The 17,153-nt window shown below is 37.9% G+C and overlaps 1 protein-coding gene across 4 annotated transcripts in view; it reads left to right on the top strand.

The window, feature by feature from the left end:
* The window catches only part of TNS3 (tensin 3), a 202,219-nt gene that overhangs the window by 24,848 nt on the left and 160,218 nt on the right, over positions 1-17,153 (top strand). For all 4 annotated transcript variants that reach the window (XM_063158847.1, XM_063158857.1, XM_063158867.1 and 1 more), the window contains exon 2: positions 330-441. The gene's annotated coding sequence lies outside the window, so the exon portion shown is untranslated. The remainder of the gene's footprint in view (positions 1-329; positions 442-17,153) is intronic.

The raw sequence follows: 17,153 nt of genomic DNA, 5'->3' as shown, positions 1-17,153 counted from the left end.
TGTGAAATTATGATAAAAAAATTAATTGCAGTGGCCATGTGCTGATATGGAAGAGATTCCTCACATTTTGTTGTCTCCCACACTTGAGAGTTGAAGGGCAAGGATGAGAGAGCGAGTGAGAGCACTTATATGTTACTACTATTATACTGCTAAATATAACATTACTGTTAAATTGTATTATATACAAAAGTATACTATTAAATTATTTTATATATATACATTACTATATATAACACCACTGTTACTTTTATTTTAAAATTATTTATATTTCCCTTAAAATTCTGACTCAAAGCTGAGTGAAGGTCTGGTGTTATTCTCCTTGCTTCCAGCATCAAGAAACAGCTTCAAAGTCTCACACCTTCAAAAATAAGTCTTTTAAGAAATCCAGTATCTGTGGATTTTGCGAACAAGTCATTGACAACCAAGGAATTTCCTGCAGAGGTGAGTAATATATGATGTGGTTTTTACTTTCTTGCTTTGTTAAGAAAATTAGCTTTATATTAATGTTAAAGTTTCTAGGAATACATGTTTCTGGTAATTCCCCTTGGACTAAGTTACCTTTGGTTTATTTCCTTCCTTTGTACAGTAGGATTCCCTGCTACTGTCAGGGAATAGGATTCTGTAGTAGGTAATTGGACTTGTATGTGCTTTTACTACTATGGTATTCAGACAGAATAAGGCAGTGCCTGCCGAGGATCTGTGAGGGGGCATATGAGTGACATTTGCATGGTGGATAACACTTGGCTCTGGAATTCAGTCTACAAATAAGGAAGTGTGTGAGCCTTGCTCTCTGAGACATGAAGGATATATCTATGTTAATTTGCAAAAAAAAAAAAATCACAAAAGCAGTTGTCTATTTCCTTTAATTTTTCTATTTGCATTATGCTCTGTCTAATCCTTAGTCCTTCAGTCTAATCGCTCACTGAAAGAATAAAGATCTCCTGGATAACACAGACTAGAGACTGTCTGCCTGCGGCATTCCTGCCTGCACCTTACTGCTGTGTTCCCTCACTCTTCTCCCTTGTAGAAATGCCCATCCTTTCATCTTCTCCATGGGGATACCTGTGATAAATATTGGGAAAGCTTAATATGTCTTTTCTGCAGGTTATCTGGGGATAGGGCTTTTGATCCCCTGGTTCTGCCTGGTTAATGTTTGACTCCTGTTATTTTACATTAATCAAACAGTTTCTTTACTTGCTTTATGCATGGAGTACCTCCCAGAATGAGAATGTTATTGTCTGTTCATCTAAAAAGTAGTTGCTGTTTTCAGTTAGAGGTGTTTGCACCAACTTCAGGTTTTAGTTGAATCTCCTTCTCCCATCTCCACCCTTCCATATTCTTCAGGCACGTTAGGATCCCTCTGAGGGTTTGAGAGGGAAGTGTGAGAGGATGTGAAAAGGATGTGGCCATTTTTGGAGCTATGGTACAGACTGCACCATAGAACAGCTATATATTCAGCATTGTAGCTAGCATCATAGGAATGGTAATCATGTATGCATTAAAAAAAAAAAAATTCGTCTGTCGGTCCTTCTGGAAGTTGATTCCAAAGTTCTTAGGATTTAGTTGTTTTCAAATTAGCAGAAATTTTTTGGAAGGAAGACTGTTTAGTGAAGGAACTGCCTAAAGACCCTCTTGATCAGCTTCACTATAAAAAGTACTCTATCAGGAGAGAATCAGAACTTTGATTCATAGAATGATTTAGACTGATAAAGACCTCTGACATCATTGTGTCCAAGTGCTAGCCCATCACGTCCAAGTATAACACTAAACCATGTCCTAAAGGGCCACATTGATGTGTCTTTTAAATGCTGCTTCCTTCCAACACACTCCCCATTCAAATACATTCATGTCTATGATACATCTGTGTCTGTGTCGAAGTCAGTTTTGGATAAAAAAGCTGTGAGTGGGTGTTGTGTAGGTTTTTAGTAGTATGTGGTAGTCGTTTTGGGGGTGTGTTTTTTAGCCCTGTCTTGTAAATGTGGTGCGTAAAAACTTACTGTGAACAATGAATGTTTGAATGAAAGGTGCCTTTGAATGATGTCCCTTTATCCTTTCATACTTCATTCTGTCCCAGTAAAGCATTCTCAGTTACAGCTTTTTTACAAAAGCAGTGGCAGAAAGGAAAGAGAGTTGAAGGATGGGAAGCTTCTGGCTCTTCTTCTGCATGGTAAGCATGTTTGTCTTTGATACAGATTCTCATTATGAAGTAAGGACAAAAAGCTGTGGATTGATTTTGACAGTACCTGCATATCTTGCAGTAAGCCCAGGACTGCACAACTCCCCGTGTCTCTTCAGCACTACCTCAAACTTGAATGTTCTGGTTTGATTTTCCCTGAAGTACAGTATATTTTAATTCACGGCTAAGCAAATAATACATAATAATCTTGCACATTTACATGGTTAGCAAAAGGCCACTAGAGTTACAGAAGCCTTTTGAATTTTTTAAAGCTGCTTACCCTAAATGTTGAATGTTCACTATTTTATCTTATTTGTAAATGTAGAAACCCCTCTGAGGATCCCCGTGATGGGGAGACCCCTACAAAGTTCTGTGCCAGTATTGACAGATGAATGGGACTTTTGTTTTTTTTGGTCTTCAGGTTGCTGTTTATTTTTTTCTTATCAAAAGTTCAGCACACTGTCTACATCTCAGACTTAGCATACAAAGAGAAGGCACCGAAAGTCACAAGGCACACAGGTTCAAGGTCTTTTAAAGCTATTTTGTCCAATTAACTCTTAGAATGTACTTTATTTCTATCTTTCTACCAATAACTAATTATTTGTCTGTTCATGCAACATCTGCATTGCGATTCTTTCTAACCAATCACTCTGTGCTACCAACACTGCAGAAAATGAAGCAGATGAAGAACAAGAAGGCGATCAGACAATGCCCAAAATCCTCCATCTTGTCTTCTATCTGCCTCCATCCTAAAAACCCAAATCTCTAAGTTTTTCACCCTGTGATAAACTATACTACTATCTATTTCACACACTTGTAGATTTCAAATAATCCCAAAGTCTTGGAAGCTTTCTCCATGGATGAAGGTTAAAAGCGGTATTCTCCTGGGGATCTTCTCAGGACAGGCAGAGAAATATTCCATGTGCAACAGGGTTCCAACAGTAAACAAGCTGTCATAAGGATGTAATTTCTGTCTTTACAAGTGGATTTCTATTTTATTATTTTTACTTTATATTTTATATAAATAAAATAGATGTTAAAGTTTTCTTTTATTTCCTTTGAAAAATTATTATTTATCTTTGTTGTGTTGTGATTGAATAATTTTTAGTGTAGAACAGAGAGCTCTGAACCTCCTGAATCTCTAGACTTCCTGGCAATTAAAAAAACTGGAGACCAGATTTGGGAAATTTGAGTAATTTTAAATAAGAAAGTATAATTTCACAGCTCTTAGAACATTGATGTGATGGGTGAAATATATGTGAAAAGTTGAAGCACTGTACAGATGTCTTTTGATGAAATTCCTGTCATCTCCAGTTGATAGTTAAGTTACCTGGTTTAGGTTTAGCTGCTAGTGAGGCTTTACATTCAATACAAAGAATTCCATAAACTAATTTTTGAACTTAAAGCAATTAATGATTCTTTGAATAAATTGAGTGTCTTTTTGTTCATCTAATGTAGCTATGAATGTGTTTGTTTTGGAAGTATATATGTTAGAGTGATGCAAATAGCAGTTCTTGTAGAATTTTAGTTCCCTTGTCTTAGGTTTTTTTTCTTGAAACCTTTTTCCTTGATGCTTTACCTACATTTGAGTTTTGCTTTCTTCCTTTGATACTTTCTTACTTTAAAACATGTATAAGTGTTAGCTAGAGGTGCCAAATTATATTGGTATGTGCTGTTAACTATTGTGAGCAGAGAAATGCTTACCATGATATTATGTGCAAGCTGAGTGTAATAAAGAATGCAATTCATCTTCTTGTCTTATTTGTAAGATATTATAGATTTTAAAATGTAAATTGTAAATTGTATTAACATGTGTTTCATTCATTTGTTAATTGGCTTATAGTAAATAAGTCCTGGACTATTTCATTGAGCAGGTTAATGGTAGAAACTATGTTCTCATCAAATTGCAATATCTGTGTTTAATCAAGTGCTTTCACATGCTTACAGACTGTAGATCAAGATTTGAAGACTGTTGGAACAATTTTTCTTCTTTAAGAGGTTTGCTTTTTTCTTTGAAATTCACCTACTTGTTTGTGACTGTGCTTGTGGTTGTCTAGTGATCCACTTAATATCTCGCTTTTGGATTAGTTGGTGTTACTCAGTTGAAAAAGCCTTCTGTATTTAATCAAATTCATTGCTTGTCAAATTCATGGCAAGTCAAAATACATTTTTATATTAAGACTCATATGGACATGACAGATTGTTTGGGTGTACTGTGTGTGCAAATATATGCGTATTTAATTTAATATTATTATGTTGCAGGTGTTTTATATACTCTGTTTTTCAGTAAGTGTTAAGACCAGTAATAAGTTATGAGCATCTTCATAATGTGCAAAGCATGTCTCTTGTTACAGTCCTGGCAGACAAACTAGAAAGCTTGAAATTGAATTTGAATTGACAAACTAGAATACTAGAATTTGTATCCTGCTTGGTCTAGTGGCATTACAGTTGGCTCTAAATGGCAAAAAGTGCAGTGAGGTGCGAGTATTTGTGTCAGTCTGATTTCCATTGAGTGATCCTTGTGAATTAAGATCCTGCAAGGTGCTTACATGGGTATATTATGAGATGTATCTATGTATCTATCTGTCGAGCTATCTAATATTTTATATATATATATATATATATATATATATATATACACTGTAACTTCAACACAACTAAGCCACCTTCTAGTTAATTATGGCAATGGACGTTGGTTGATTAACCATAAGATCATTAATTATAGCAACAGGCATACCCATCAACTCATGTTGATGTTATAACATGGGAAATTTTTGAGAGAATGGAAAGATTGTCATCAAATTGAAGGGGATTTTCATCATATCACTATTTGCTCTCTGTGTGGTGTTTGTACACTTGTTTTCTTGAGGACTGATCCAGCAGATCAGCTTGTCTTCTGCGGGACGGTTTTAAGATGGCTTTGAATCTCTTTTATGTGTGGCTTAGACTCACCAAGAAATAGCAGAAAACAAACCAGAAAACCATACTATTTTCCAAAGTAATTAACTACTAATTACCTCCAAATTTAAAGCAGGATATGCAGCTTATAGGACCAAATGGCATGGTCTGTTGTTGTCCCTAGAGCAGATGAATAACTTAACAGCTCTGGTGAACTCTAAGGAAGAGAGATTAGAAAATTGCTCAAGCAAGGCTCAATTTGGTTGGGACCCAAGCTCTTACTGTAAAATTTCATTTGACTTTCAGTCTTGTTTGTGAGGGTGTCCAAGTGAGACTGTGTTAATTGAAGCAGAGAAGTCTTTTTAGTGACCCCTCAGAAATGGGTGGAGGTTGACCTGGATATGAGTGACACGGAGTGTACTGTCCTAAAAAGGAGGAGAGTGAAGAAAGAAATATGGACTGCAGCCCATCTGTGGCACTGAAAGCTTGGAATTGTCAGCCTCTCTTCTCTAGATAAAAGGTGAACACAGTAAATAGCAAGTTCCACTGGATTAGTAAAATGTACTCTAACACAATTCTTCAAGATAGGCATTAATATTTCAGTGCAGAGCTTAGCTAGTGAGACATGGAAGCTGTGCACACCATGGAAGTTATGTGCATAACAACAGCACAGACATAAAAGGGAATGATGATTAAAGACTTACTGGAGCATATAGAGATACAAAAGAAGCCACTGTAATCACCAGGCATTACGCAACTGGTACATAAGCATTCTGGCTGAACACACCCACTCTGTAGCTGAGAGAGACAGTAAAATTGACATCCTTTGATGGAATATTGGTATCTTAGTAAAAACTCGGGGAGAGGTGAGGAATTTTTGCAGAAATCTCTAAGGTAAGTTCCTACTAACTTCAAAATAAAAAATGCACAAGGCAAAGACCTCTGTGGAATGTTTAATGTTCACAGCTGTTGCATGATGTTTCAGAAAATTGTCTGTAGAACTTGAGTTCTGTATTTGTTTACCTCAGAAGCACCAATTTAATGACACCAGAATTTGATCTGTGATTATTTAATTTAATGTTTAAACCTTACTTTTAACCTTAGTGCTCCTAAGGTTTCTAAAAAGCTGCAACTTCTCTTTATTATGACCAATAAATAATTAAATAAAAAGTAAATTTGATCCCTCACCCTACAGTTTTTGCCAGCAAAGCCAATGACTATTGGCTATTTCATCTGATTTTCCTGCAATTTTATAAGCTTAGCCCACTTGAACGGAACATAAAATTCCTAAGGATAAGTGGAAAATAGAATTATCTGCTCTATTGGGAAAATCTGAAATGTACTAGTATCTTTAGAGTGAATATGACAAACTTCTTATGCTATGTGAGGAGAGGAACCTCAAAATAAATATTGTTGCATTTCAAAAACAACTTCACCCTTCTAATTAGCTTCAGAACAAGGGGTGGGGCCAGGGAAACAACTACAATGGGAGACAGAAATAATATATAGGAAGATAAAATATTATTTAAAGAAAAGGTGGGCTGAAGAAAATTGTTATAATTGTTATAATACTGAAGAGTTTGTTTTGGTACATGAAGAAAGCTTCAAGATCGAGGCAGTCTACAAGCATAACATATTGATTATATAAGCATATGTCTTAGGTTGGAAATGCAAGATGTGGCTGGGGGTGTGTATTCTATTGCAGTCTGTTAGAGGTGGGGCAGTTATCTTCTGTTAATTGGGCCACCACTTAAAACCAGGTGGGGCAGTTTTTTATCTCTTCCACAACCAGTCCCCCCTCTGGAAAATATGTTCTGTTAATGGGCCATTGAGCCTCACTGCATGACTGATAAAATTACAGCATCCCATTGTGAGATGTTCCACCCAGGGGGAGGAGCCAGGCATTCCTACCTGAATATAATCTGAGATTTGGAACACCACAGTCAGCCTTTTCCACTGGATTCCCAGAGGAAGACCAAGCCTACCTACACCACCACTGGACCTTCAGAGGAAAACAGCACCCTCCTAACAGGATCACTGCTTCAATTGAACCACATCTGTCACTGCAGGAGGACTGCAGCCACCATTTAATCAGACTGCTGCCCATACCCTGACCAACAGGGTATCTGGTCATATTCTGACTCTGTTAGTGTTGTTTTGTATTACTGCATCTTTATTTTTCTTTTAATTTTTTTTTCCTGATAAAGAATTGTTATTCCTACTCCCATATCTTTACCTGAGAGCCCCTTAATTTCAAAATTATAATAATTTGGAGGGGAGGGCGTTGGCATTTTCCATATCAAAAGAAGCTCCCGCCTTCCTTGGAGGACTTTTCAAACCAAGACAGCATATCATATTGATAATATTCAGATCATATTGATGGTTTTCTTTTCATAGCTATATTATATTTTCATCTGGTGATAGTCTTTGTCACTTACATTTTTTGTATGAGCTTTAAGAACAACTGTGAATCAGAACTTCTAGGCCCATAAGGTTTTACCCACATAATCTAGCAACATCTGCATTCTCACTTACTTTGGAACTTTAAGCTGATCTCTTCTTATTTTTCTTTGATCCTTGCTCTTAGCATAATTTATGCAGGATATGTTTTCAAGATCCATCACAGACATGCAAGCTCTTGAGATCTTACACTGTCTGCAGCTGATGATAGAAGAAAACCTGGAGACAGTCCAGCCATTTTTTGGGTTTCATGTGGGTTGCTGTCTACAGTAATCCACAGTCTGGTTGAAATGGTTTTGTGGATGAACAAACCCCGTGTTGCAACATGGGGTTATCTTTTTAGCTGGAGGAAGGAGGTCTAAAAATTACCTTTGGTTCTAAACTGGAGTAAGGTTTATCAATTTCCTAATTGATTGGCAAGTATGTCTTAAAAAGACTGGAGAAATTAACAGTATTTTTTTAAATGTTAAAACATTTTCATTGTTGCTACAGTTCTGCCTTTGTAAACTTTTGGTGATCAAGATTTTTCTGCAGAACAGGAAGAAGGTGGTAGTAAAGGAAAAGAAAGGACATGCTATTGCAGATGTAGTGCCAAAATATTTTTCTCTTTATAAAAATTTTCCATTACTGTTGTTGGCAACAGGAGTGGAAATATTTCATCTGTGGGAAGGCTCATGGCTCATTCACAACACTGTATTGCTCCCCCCCTCCGCCCCCCAAGAAGATGCTGAAGTTCTGCACAAATTTCCCAGAACTGTCTCTTAGCCTTGTCATGGTTTAAGGAAAACCATATGTTTTCAGTTGGTGGAGGTGGTTCCCTGTGGGAAAATTGATGGAGCCAATGAGCTGGCAAGTTTTGAAGAGCCAATCATCTGGCTATGTTTTAATATTGATATCTGGTTAAACTACTTAAAAGAGTTGAATATGCCTCTGTGGAAAAGCACATTTAAAACCTAACAAAGCCAGGAAAAGCTTTCTTGGCTTCTAGGTTTTTAGGAGGTAGCTGGCTGACCCGGCCCTGTGTGGCCAGGTTGGGCAGGGCTGGACTAGGCTGGGCAGGGCTGGACTAGGCTGGGCAGGGCTGCCGTCGCGTGGCCTGCACGGCCGGGCTGGGGTGGTGCCACGTGGCTAGGTCAGCTTTGCCCACAGTGCAGCTGAGATTTCTGCCCTCTGAAGGGTGGTGTATGGGCTGCCGAGCCCCTCACCAAGGAGCCTGTTGGGCCCCATCCCAGTGGCCTGCTGGGGCCCCTTCCCAGCGAAGCCCCCTTGTCCTTTGTTCTACTGGCGCTGCCGTGCCATGCCGGCTGGCAGCTATATCAGCACCAGAAGCAACCATGCAGTGGGGACCAGCACCGGGAGTGGCCCTGCAGTTGGCGCTGGGTGCAGCTCTGAGGCCAGGAGTGGCCAGATCTGGGGTGGCTCTGTGGCTGCCACCAGCCTGGACTGGGAGGGGCCACATGGCCGAGACTGTGCAGATGAAATCGGCATGACTGAGATAAAGGGCCATGGTTGCCTCGACATGGCTCATAATGGACTTTGTTTGTTTATCCGCTTTTAGCAAGACATACTGTGGACAGAAAGACAAAACTGGCAGCAGCAGCTTTCCTTGGTTTTGGTGCTCTGAGTGAAGGAAAAGTGCTAAGTAAAGCTGGCAGCTGCCAAGGCTCTCACTGTGTCGGTGGAGACCATATGAATAGCAGCGAAAGACACATAAATTTCCCTGATGCAGAGCCTGGATAAGATCAACCTTTGAGTGCTATAAAACTCTATTAAAAATGTTTCAATTGATAAAGCTTGAGAACAAATGAACCTATGAACACCAATACTCTCCCGAATCAGGAAGAGGAAAAGGTGAAGACATGTAGGGAAAACAACATGAGACATTGAGGTCAGTAAAGAAGCAAATCAAATTCTAGATGGGAGGAGATTGGGGAGATGCCTTAGTCTTGGACTGGAATTCTTTTATGAGGTATTGAAGTGAAGGGAGACGACCATCCGATTGATGAGCATCGACTCCGATTTATTGATCCAATCAGTCACTTTTTATAACAGTGTTAATTAAGTTCATGCATATTGCAAAATCCGAGCTCACGATAGGCTACAGAGAAAACTCTAACCCCTCCTTTTGTTTACAATACCTGTGGTTTGTTTATTGAAACCAAGATTTGTGTTCTCACCGTGATATGAAAAGTTCTCAAAACCTTCATATCTGTTCCCAGAGCAGCCAAGGACAGAATGTTTACCTGTTATGAGAAGACTGTCTGAGAATCCTGCTGTTTATAAAAAATGTGCCTGAGAACCTAATTATTTACAGAAAAAGACTTGGGAACTGCTGCTTTATGGCTGCTTTTTACTTTTCCATCAGCTGTATATTTTCATGGCCTCTTTCTTTAAGCCATGTTTGAACCAAGCTCTCCACAATGAGGCTATGATGAAGATATATTTTTTGGTATATCAGACTTTGTTTTTTCCCTGTAATTCGTGAAGTACATGGGGAGATGCAGCATTCACTTGCAGCCCATGAAGAAAGGGCACTCATGCTGGAGTGTGTGGATGCTGAAAATCTGTAATTCAGTGAGAAACTTAAACAGAGAGAGTTGAGAGAGATGAGAAGCTTTGGTCCAGGGATCAAAGAAGAAAAACCTTGTTCCCAGAGAAAAAAGAAGAGAACTTTTGTTTTTATGCTAAAACAGCTCATCCTTAAAATAGTACCCTCTAAGCTGACATGGCCCATTAAAGTAACAAGACATGGGAGGGACTTTCACACTGGGAACAGATTTTCCTTACCCAGGCGGCTGATTGGCTGTGACATGGAAGCCAAGACTGCTGAGAGAACTGTTTTTGTGGAGAAGTCTCCATAGCATGCAAGAGTGACTCCTCTCCTAAGCGGACTGAGGTGGTAAACTGACTGAAAATTGCAAGTTTTGTCTCTACGTTTGGTGAGAAAGAAAAGAGGATGTGGGGGAGAAGTGTTCTGAAGGTTTATTCTGATTTTCTTATAACTTTTCTGTAATTCTGTTGATAAAGTTTTTTTTATACTCTTTAAAGTTTTGAACCGGTTTTGCTGTCCTCCTCCTAATCCGTATTTCACAGCAAGAAATGAATAAATAATTTCTAGTGGGTACGCTGCCATTTGACCAGCACTAAACCCACTAGGTATATTGGTGCGTTGTCTGGGAAACTCATATCGGCGAACCAATACCACTACAGCCTTCATCTTCAAAAACAATGTCACTGTAATGAAGTAGTGGGAGCAATATTCAAATGAGGATACAGTGGTTGGCTGAATATGAGGAAAAGAACAAAAGTAAATGAAGGATAATATTTGAAGCTTGGGAAATGCACTAGCAGATGTTGTTGCTGTAATGTGGCTGTTATATCTTTATAGTAGTGATATCTTTGGCATGTGGCTTTGGTAACTTCTTAAAAATAGAAGTGTTTGCTTTTGCATCTAATGACTAATATGTTCAGCTGGGCTACACTTATCCCACTCTCTACACAAAGTGGGCTACGGGCACAAAACTGCCTCACACGAAATTGCATACCAATATATTTTTAATGCTGTACTTAGTTTCTGTGTGTCCGATTATCATGCTGCTTTCCTTTTCATTTTTTTCTTGAGTTGAATTGTTGCAAAGTTGGTGGGAACAGATCAGCAGAAAAGTGTCGTGGTGTGAGTTTTTTTTCTCATAATCTGATCACAACATTATTAAACACTTGTTGAAATAAAAATAGCCGGCAAACTGCACTTGTAGCAACATTTCATCCACAATGCCATTTCAACCAGACTGGTTTGCTGTAGCCAGTGGCCATTTGGGAGATTTTGGTCAAAAATAGCCTCTTCTTCTTCCCTGCCCTTGTGAGATTTTGTTGTGGTGGCCGTAATTTGCATTTTCAGAAACCAAATCAAGTTATTTTAACAAAAAGCAAACAAATTTTCTTCAGATCCAATGACAGGCCTGATATTTTGTGCAGGATATTTCCTGCAGGTGTGAGCTGTTGGTCAGTAGCAGTATCACTAGCCTACATATTAAAATAGCTGGGCTCTACCAATTCTATTGCCCTCTTGGCACCTATCTGTCCTGGTATTAAGAGAGAAGTCTGGAGTTGGGAACTAAACTTAAGTCTTGACTACACAAATCGTTTTATATGCTTGGTTTAGATTACATTCTATTGTGAATTTTCAAGGACTCTGCTATTACTGTCAAAATCTATCTCTAATAGCATGTGTCTGTTTTGCTGAATTGGAGATGCTGAGGGAAAGAAAGTATCTTTCAAACATCTAGGCCTTTGATTTAGCATCCCAGTTAATTTTGTTACCAGGAAGTTAAAAATGAATATCCAGGCCTGTTAGGTGTATGTTTTTGAAACAAGTAATTTTTCTTAGGGATTAAAAAGGCATTAAACTGGGTTACATCTCTTTGATTCTCTATTTATATGCAAGTTTCTACCCCAAGAGTATTCCTGAATTATCTTCTTTCTACCCTTGCCATACATGGTGGAGTTTATAAACAAAGACACAAAAACCTATCACAGAGAATCACTTGATAAAAGCTGTGGTTAAGTGCATTGTTGTCTTTATAAACCACCCATATTCACTACATGTGCAGCGTGATGGAATATATGGAACATATTGCCATAACATAAGTCCATTAAATGCTTAAATGTGTCAAGGTGCAGAGCCCTTACCAGACAGAGAAAAGGTTGTCCTGGTAAAGCATAAATCATTCTGTGATTCGTTTACAGCAGTAGTTTCTTACTTTGTAAAAACATTGCTAGTGGTTTTTCCTTCTTACACACAAGAATGTAAGAAGCAGAACTTTCATTTTACAAAACCTTTGGAGCTTAAGTCTAAAAAATATGATTCACTGTGCTTATTCTTCTCTCTTTACCCTGGCAGCAATATTGGTAACTTGCAGGAGTTAACACATCTTCAGTTTGATGCCCTTACTCCCTTTTTCTCCCTATTTTATCAAGTTTAGGAACTGTTTTGAAGTGCAGTAAATTGACTAAATATGGCTTAGTCTCCATTTTACTACTAGCCAGCTTGGCACAGTTGTTCTTGAAGCTTCTGAAAGACTCAGTCTTGAAGTTGCTGTCAAGGTTAAGATCACATTTGACTTGAGTGATTTGTTTCCAGAAACAACTGTAAGAGCTGTTGTGTTACACAAGTGCAGAAAATGCTTATTTCCTTGTACATGGAAACTTAAAAAAAAAAAAAAAAAAAAAAAAAATTAAAAAACCCCCAATACTTGCATTTAGTTATCAACAACTTTAATACAGATTTTGTGTTTTGGTAATATTTGTGATTTGGTTTTACCTGAACCAGTAGCAAAATCATGGAAATTGTCATGGAATTAAATCTGTTTTATATTTCTTCTTGCCTCACAGAAATGTAGGTCTGAGCATCTATAAAGTAGATTAGACCTTGTCTGTAATATCAGACATTTCCGACAGATTCACCATTTTTAATTTACTTTATTTGTGGTTATCTTTGTTTTTGGAGGAAATCTCAAAGTAGCTTATAGAATAAACAGATAATATGTATATTTTTAGAGCATTTGTTAGCCTTTTGCAAAGTTAAAGCTAATCATTGTACTTTGGACCTGATGTGTAAGAGATTTGATAATCAGGATGCCTTGGCAAGAACAAACAGAACAAGAAGATAGAATCAAGAAAGAAGATTGCATCAAGACTTCTACAAGCAAGAGATGTTGCAAAATGTGTAAGTTTGTTTATGTGATGATTAACCCAATCATTGTAGTAAAAAATTACTAGCCTTCCTGGAGTAGTACATAAGCATACGTAGTCCACAATAAAGACAGCTTCTGACCACCTCTCAGTCTCCCTGCCTATCTTCATTGCTGATAAACCATACTGATGTAAAGTATGGATTCTACTAAACAAACAGTTTTGGTATGTGAAATTGCTTAATGAATTTAGCCATTTATCCCTTATGCTGTCATGCAAGAAAAGTAAGTTTTTCCTCATGGTTTAAGAGAAGTCTTCCATTTGCTTTAAGGTTGATAGAGTTTTTAAGTGGTATATATCATTATCAATGCTAATAGTATATTTGTGCGAATGTTAATACATTTTGAGAATAAAGAAACTTGATCCTGTAAGGAACTATGAACAAAGAACTTGCTCCTAACTTATATGTGGGGAAAATAAATGAACATAGCGTGTTGTCCTAGGGTGATGTTATGATGCTTGTATCTCCAGTCTTGTCTTCTGTTTATGCTGGATGTTATATTCTGTGCCTTCAAGACTAGCTCTGAGAGCAAAGGCAGGGAGAAGAAGAAGCACATAGTTTGTTATCAGCCTGCACTTACTCCTCCATGTTCTGCTGAACTGTGTTGTCTGGGTATGGATGGGGCAGAACAGGCCCCTCCTTTGCTTTTTAGTTGGTTTAGCTAGCTGAGGCAGAGAAGTTTTTCCCTGGACTGGTTTTCTTTCCCTTTTCTTGGAACTGTTCCAACCTGTTCTAGACTAGGGACCTGGGGAGCATTGAGAGCTTGCGCTTTGTGGTCTATGGGGGCCTGCTCTGGGCAGCAGCCTTTCCCAGTGCCAGAGGGATTGATAACAGAGCGGGCACCCACAGGAGAGACTTTCTGAATTTGTCATCTCTTCAGAGCAGCGAATGAGTTTTGTCATCTGGTATTGTTCGTTTTTTGTGCTGGGGAGTGCTTTGCCTGTTAAAGAAATAGGTTTTTTTCTACTTCTCTCCGAGGAAATTTTTCCCAAACTAGTTGTGGGGAGGGGTCATGTGGGTTTGCTTTCTGGGGGGGCCCCCCTTTTGGAGGTTTTCTCCCAAATTTGCCCTATACCAGGACACATGTACAAGATAGAATAGAAGATGTGTCAGTAAGCCTTACGTTTTTTCCCCCTGAGCAGTGATTGAAGCATGAGGGCTTTATGCACTTGAATATGAGTGTGAGAATTTGCTGACCTCACACCTTGGTACTTGTATCTTTCCTGTTGGGTTAGGAAGCACAAAGAGACAAACATGGCTTTCAACTTCAGTGGTCTGAGGTTATGCCCTGGTTAATCTTGCAGTTAAACCTCTGTGGTATTCTGCAGCTTACTGATCTTGGAGATTGAATAAGTAAATTTTTCCTGAATTTAAAATACAGGTTAGCTCATGGTAACCCAAAGGATAGACACTGCATGGAATTAAAGCAAATTTCAGAGTAAAGGAGGAAGTGCATAGGGAAAATCAAATTAAAACCAGCTTGTGTCACATTCTAGCTATTGTGCTTTGCATCACAGTTACATCACTGCTCAACTGGCTGCTTTATATCTTAATGCTGTTTCCTGAATCGAAGATTGCTAGAACAATTCATCCTATAATTCATCCCGCTCTAGGAAGAAGGAATTTAAAAGTGCTTACCTCTTGAAAGTAATGTTTGCAACACTGTATAACCTGAATTTCATAGTCAGAAATTACAGTCTGGCCAGCACTAGTGACCTGTGATTTTGAAGTCAACCTGCTTTTCTTATATCTCTGGGCCTGCTGATATGACTAAGATTCAGAGGTTACACTGGAGATTGTACCAAAATACATACACATGGAATACCTAAAGAGTAGCATAGTTCTGTGAGTAATCTATGCCTCATAAAGCTTGGAGAAGTCAGATCAGATACAAAGAAAGCAGAAGTCTCAAACAGATGTATACAATTGTCAAAATTAGGATTTTTTTTCTTTTTTTTAGCTGAAGAGGCAGCAAAATGAGACATTTTGAGCAAATAGACTATATTTTTGCACTTATTTGTGTTAAATAATTTCAACCTACTTTACAAAGCTCTTTCATCTGTTACACAGATTAAATCAGGAGGGGCAGTAGCTAGCATTTACAGTTCAGGTTGGCAAATTGAACCACAGTGCAGAGAACTAGTGCAAAGTCCAGTAAAATCTAGTTTTAAGATCTTGGTTTCTGCTGTCTGATTTAACCCCTGTTAGAAACACCCAAATTCTGACTTTCTTTTCCTTTGCTTCTGAACTCATTTTGAACAAATCCCATTATTTTAAGGAGAGGACTTCATCTCTGTTTACTAGTTCACAGTTATCAAGGGAAACTCATCAATTTTTGCTTCCAAGTACCTTCTGTTTTATTAGAAGATTTAAAAAAATCTTTTCCCCAAATAACCTATGGACCAAGTGTCTTTGCCTTGTATATATTCCTCAGAGAACTGAAGAACTTTCATGATGTAAGTCAGGACTATGACATTGCAAAATGAAATACAGCATGGAAGAAAGCCAGCATTTGTCATGAGTGTTTTGAAGGGTAGGCTGGAAAAGGGGAACAATAACTGACAGAAATGCCAGAAGAAGAAAACTAAGCAGAAAAATATTTTTTTCCACCAGGCTTAACTCAAGAGCTCTAGATTGGAATAAATAGGTGTGTGTGGTTTTTGTAAAAAAAAAAAAAAAAAAAAAAAAAAAGATGTGTGTGTATAAATGTGTGTCTCTGTGTGTATATATATATATATGTAGCATTCAGAAAACCTCACAACATGACTGTAATTTAACGCTATTTGCAGGATGTCAGTGACTTCATTTTACTGGTCTTTTCACCCTTTCTCCTCCATTTTGTAACATAAGTAGTGGGCTAGAGTGAACAGGTTTTTTAGTAGTTTACTTTATAGATGAGTTAGTGTTTCATATAACCTGTGACAAGCATGCTAGAGTTCCTTACTTGATAAAACTGTAGCTTGAAAGAAAGTGATTCATTATAGCTATGTGGTTCAATTGCTTTTGAAAAAGCAATATAATAGTGTTTGAGATTTGGACTTTGAAATGCAACTTTGGTAATAACTTGCTCACTCTTTGAAGAGAGTTGTTCACATACTTCTTGCAAATAGAGAATGAAAAGGGAGGAAGATAAAAACAAAATATGCATGTAGAAGTGGGAAAAAAACCCCACCGAAATGTAAGTATGGTTATCTCAGCCAATGAACTGTTGTGTGTTGTGTGGGGGCATGATTGTGTTGCTTTTAAGAGCGAGCAGGAACATGTTTTATTTTCCTAGCGCCAGATATCCTGCCATTTGTTGATTTTTTTTTTGTTTGTTTGACTTAACATTTATCTCATGGTAGTCAGTTACTCATTAACTGATGTGGCTGATGTTATAGTCATATGAAGAAGAATTACCCACAGATTCATTGGAATTAGAATTATTCATAAAAGAAATTATTTTTAATCTTTTTTCCATCACTATTGGACTTTTTCAAACTAAGGCTGAATGCAGGAAATATCACACGGGGAAAATGTTTTCATATTAACTGTGTATGCAAGAACAGACAGTTTGTCTTTGAAATAGTTGCTTGATTATTTGTGAACAGACTAACAATGTACCTCTGTATCTAAGTGCTGGGCATCGAAAAGGTAGGTATTTCTTAAACTAGGCAAAGCATTCTTACATTCTGGTATGGCTTGTTAATATGTGACTGTACAGAAGTACAGAAGCTAAATCCACCTTGGTGTGGAACTATGAAATATTACACTAATGAATATGCAGTGCATTTCTTATAAGAATAAAGAAACTATTGAAAGCTGACAAACCTGGTTATTGTAGATGTCTTTAAGATTAGCTGTAGTTTCAGGGGGTGGGCCTGAAAA

The sequence above is a fragment of the Melospiza melodia genome, chromosome 1 (assembly GCF_035770615.1).
Source record: "Melospiza melodia melodia isolate bMelMel2 chromosome 1, bMelMel2.pri, whole genome shotgun sequence".
Taxonomy (NCBI): domain Eukaryota; kingdom Metazoa; phylum Chordata; class Aves; order Passeriformes; family Passerellidae; genus Melospiza; species Melospiza melodia.
The sequence above is the reverse complement of the archived record's forward strand: the minus strand, read 5'-3'. Positions and strand labels throughout refer to the sequence as shown.